This window comes from Siphateles boraxobius, unplaced genomic scaffold (genome assembly GCF_051911475.1).
Source record: "Siphateles boraxobius isolate OS27281-9 unplaced genomic scaffold, OSU_SipBor_1 81, whole genome shotgun sequence".
NCBI lineage: Eukaryota > Metazoa > Chordata > Actinopteri > Cypriniformes > Leuciscidae > Siphateles > Siphateles boraxobius.
The window spans coordinates 2227501-2232500 of record NW_027509210.1 but is presented as its reverse complement, the minus strand read 5'-3'; the positions used below and the strand labels follow the sequence as shown (position 1 = coordinate 2232500).

Here is a 5000-nt window from a genome sequence, read left to right as displayed (position 1 = left end):
TGAAGTCATAATTAGCTTTATATAAAATGATACAAGTCTGTCATACATCCTCATTTAGAAGCATGTGTTCACACTAGAATATGAATACATGCTTGTGGTTTTTAGTTTTTTTTCTTCAATACTAGTTTTGAAAGTAGTACAGTACAGTATGACATTAATTGAAAAACATTGACTGAAAAAAGCGAACATTCAGATCTGCGTTCTGATCCAGAGAGCCGTAGTCATGTAAAGATATGAAACAGCTTTTCAGTCTTTTCAACCAGTCAGTTTCATTATTTCTGTCTTACAATCATTAAGATTATCACATAAGTACTGAGATAAAATATTATAGTTTGGATATAAACACTGATGTGTACGGTTAGTGATCAAAATAGAGTAAATCACCTTTCTGAAGATTTTTTGAGCCAGTCATTGAATCATTCACTCGAATTATATATTTCTGTTTAGTTGTCCGTTTAAAATCGTGGGAGAAACAGGATCTTTATTTTAAACCAAAATTGTGATTCGGTTTATACTATGTACTATGCATCACACTTTTTTTTTTTTTTTTACAAAAATTTAGTATCAATGATATATTTTTGTTTCTTATTAATAACTTGAATATTTTTTTTTTTAGTTTTTGTAATTTTTGTTGTATTTTTGTCATTGTTAGTTTTTTTAACATGTCTATCTATACAGTTTTTAATTTACATTTCATTTTTAGTTACTTTAGTACATCAAAAACTGTTTTCCTTGGGCAAATTATTTTACTTCAGCTGTTTATTTTTCTAAGTAGCAAATAAAGATCACCGGAGTCCGTTTCACAAGAAAATACTGCACTATTCTTTTTGTATAAATATTTTTGTATTTTGTATAAAAACCTTGTTTCAAACATAATCAGATATTTCTATTCAAATGTGATTTAGCTTTGCAAAAAATGGGTCAAAGGCCCAATAACCCAAGCACTGAAATAACATATTAGTAACATTAACTAATTAACCCACGTATAAGAGCCCAAACCAGGCAGCCAGGCAGAACCAAATCCTCCCTGACCTGGAAAAGCGGGATAGTGGAATCTCTCTCTCTCTCTCTCTTACACACACACACACACACACACACGAAACAGCGCCTGAACAACATCCATCTGCTCCAGGAGAAACTGCTCTGGGGGAGAGAGAGAGAGAGAGAGAGAGAGAGAGAGAGAGAGAGAGAGAGAGAGAGAGAGAGAGAGAGAGAGAGAAAAAAACACATTGTACACAGACAGTTTTTGTTGTGTCGGGTTATCTGGTACGACGAACTCTCGTTTAAAAATCGCATTTGCTTTTATTTGCAAACGTGTTTTCGGTCAGTAAAGACCCCCAGTCACCGCACACATTCCAACCATAGCGACGCCATCAACAACGATTGCTATTTCCATAGCGATGAAACACTCGACAGCCAATGGGAGCGCGAGGTGTCGGATTGCGCACCAGAAGGCTCTAGAAGCTTTAGGAGGGATTCAGACCATTAATTGAATATTAATGCAACCTCAGCGCTGACTCTGGTGTGATTAGACTAATTGATCAGCTCACCGTGCCAAGATGTCAGCCGCCCGCATCCCACAATCCTTCATTTCCAGGGCCTTTTCATATTTGCATGATTTCCTCTCATCTCACAGATGCTTGTTTAAATATTTGTGCGCCTGATGTTATTTAAAAGTAATGAGACAAGTATTATGGGGAAGACTGGTTTAGGTGATCTCTGTGTTCTCCGTGAGTCTCTTTCAGCCAATAATGATGAAGATGGACCTTCAGACGTTGTTTGGTCACGTCCAGGTCGCATTTCACCCTAAAATAGAGATTTTTTTGCAGTATAGAAATGAAAACTGGGGGGAAGATGCCCTTAAAGTGGCCAAAATTACTAGTTTTTACTTTCAAAACAACTAAGATGGACAAAAAAACACACGAAAAAAGTGGTCACATCATGATTTATGTGAGGAACACACTCACATTTAAGTGGTTATTCACTGATAATCTTCCCCTATGACTTCTAAACTACTTTACAATGTTTATTGATGCGATTTTAGACTCTTGAAAGATGTGTTAAGGAAAGAGTTGGTTTTAAATGCGTTTTCTGCACTTTTGACATCCGCAATAAATAAATAGGCCTGAACAAACAGGTTTGACAGCAGATGATAGTAACTAAATGATTTTAAAACATAATTTTCGGTAAACTACTCATGTCAAATTTATTTGTAAAGCTCTTTTCACTGCACACATTGTTTCAAAGCAGCAGAAATCATGATCTTAATTCTTATAAAATCTTAAATTGTATTTAGCAGATTAGAACTGGGCGATGATATAACTACATTTTGCGATGATATAAACAATCAAACAATTGAGATTTTGATAAGTCTAGTCTATTATATGACAACTAATAGTTACAAAAAGCACTTATCAGTGCAGATTAAACAATTAAAACTCAGTATTTTCCCCCTCATATTATCATTTTTGTCATGCTTTTATGTATTTTACATTTGTAAAAAGTTAGAGACAAGGTTTTGAGTTTTTTGTGTGAATCCCATTCCTTCAAAGATCAAAAATATTGTAATAAATAGATTTAATTTAATTAAGTATCAATTTTATTTGGTAAAACTATTTTACAATGTCCTTGTTTCATATGTAGTTACTGTTGTAATAACTACAAATTATGCATAATGTAATTCAACTAATCCTAAACCAAACCCTAATCCAACCCTAACTCTATAGTAAGTACATGTAGTTAATTATTATTACTTAGTACTTAAATATATAATTACACTGACACCTTAAAATAAAGGGTTACACTTTATTTTAAGGTTTCTTTGTTGCACTGTAATTATACATATAAGTACTGATTAATATAAAGAAACTATATGTACTTATTATAAGATTAGGTTTGGTTTAGTGTTAGTTGCCTGTAATTATGTATAGGTATTACAGTAACTACATGTAACAATGCCACAGTAAAATAAATTGTTAACCCAAATAAAGTGTAACCATTTATTTTATTATTTTGGTTTAGCATAAACTGAAGAAAGAACAATAAATAATCATTATCACTTCACAATTTGAATCAAAAATGTGCTTAATTGTCATGAAAATAACGTCACAGTTCAAAAAATCTAGATCTATATTTCAGCAGAATAGAACTTATTTCCTTTTGATTTTAGAGTGAAATGACGGGTTTTGGGGGCGTTCCTCAACAAAGATGATGGGAAAAACATGAAATGCAGGATATAGTTAACGTCTCCTGGCTTGTCGTTTCATGGGGTCATGGAATAATCCATCTAAAATAAGGTTCGGCACAACGCATGTGCATCAGTGTGAAACTCATCGACTTCACAACAGGGATGAGGAGGAGTGTGTCCTGATGAAGCTCTCACACACACACACACACACACACACACACAGCTCTGCTTAAAGAGAATTCTAGAAGACCTACAGGAAACAGACACCATTTGGCGTTTATGCAAATTTGCAAACAAAATGGCTGCCTGCCAATTCCTGTCAGTTTGAACAAAGCTCGCCTCGCTGGCAGGGACTGAACATTAAGGTGGTCCGGATCCGACGCCATTCGGGAAGGAGGACCGAAGCGAACGTTCCTCCTTAAACAAGCGGGTTGAAGTCTAAATTGGGGGATCCATGAAGTTGTGATCTATTGTGTTCTTTGGGCAGAGGCTCTAATGCCGTTCACTGTCTGTTGTCCGCTCCTATAGGGCCGCGAGTTGTCATAGCAGCCGTTGAATCTGTGCCAAAACTGAGTCTCGTTAAGACCGGAGCTGTTCGTTATTCAAGCTTTCCACTGAGGTCCTTAATTAAGAATGTGACAGGAAGACATCAATGTTAGTCTTGACAGCAAAAACAGACGTATGTTCATCCCACACAGACCATTTGTACAACTTACTCTGAGCTGTATTCGTTGTGTTTGCTAGTACTTGTGCTCATCACCTCCAACACCAACTATTAAACTCATATAGACGTTAAACACCCTAGCAACCTGCAAACTACTATTCAGAACACCTTGAAAACTGCATAGCAACACCCAATAACACCCTATATAGCAACCTGTGAACTACTACTCAGAACACCTTGGAAACTGCATAGTAACACCCAATAACACCCTATATAGCAACCTGTGAACTACTCAGAATACCTTAGAAACTGCCTTGCTACATCCTGGCAACCACACAGATCACCCTAGCAACCTGCAAACAACTACTCAGAACACCTTAGAAACTATCTAGCTATATCCTGGCAACCACCCAGAAGACCCTAGCAACCTGCAAACAACTACTCAGAACACCTTAGAAACTATCTAGCTATATCCTGGCAACCACCCAGAACACCCTAGCAACCTGCAAACAACTACTCAGAACACCTTGGAAACTATCTAGCTATATCCTGGCAACCACCCAGAACACCCTAGCAACCTGTGAATAACTATTCAGAATACCTTAGAAACTGCATAGCAACACCCTGGCAACCACCCAGAACACCCTAGCAACCTGTGAATAACTATTCAGAATACCTTAGAAACTGCATAGCAACACCCTGGCAACCACACAGAACACCCTAGAAACCTGTAAACAACTACTCAGAACACCTTAGAAACTGTCTAGCTATATCCTGGCAACCACCCAGAACACCCTAGCTATCTGTGAATAACTATTCAGAATACCTTAGAAACTGTCTAGCTATATCCTGGCAACCACCCAAAACACCCTAGCAACCTGTGAATAACTATTCAGAATACCTTAGAAACTGCATAGCAACACCCTGGCAACCACCCAGAACACCCTAGAAACCTGCAAACAACTACTAAGAATACCATAGAAACTGCATGGCAACACCCTGGCAACTACCAATAACACCTTTGCCTGTGCCATCTTCCTTATAAATAAATCTATCTTCCTCCAAATAAATCCTATTCTATATTTAATGCAATTACATTCAAGCATTTTAAAGCATGACTATAACTGTCTGAGCACTTTGTTTGGGTCA

The 5000-nt window shown here is 36.8% G+C and overlaps 1 long non-coding RNA gene across 2 annotated transcripts in view; it reads right to left on the bottom strand.

Annotated features, from left to right (window-relative positions):
- The window catches only part of LOC143730780 (uncharacterized), a 61432-nt gene that overhangs the window by 51303 nt on the left and 5129 nt on the right, over positions 1 to 5000 (bottom strand). The gene's annotated exons all lie outside the window — the stretch shown is intronic.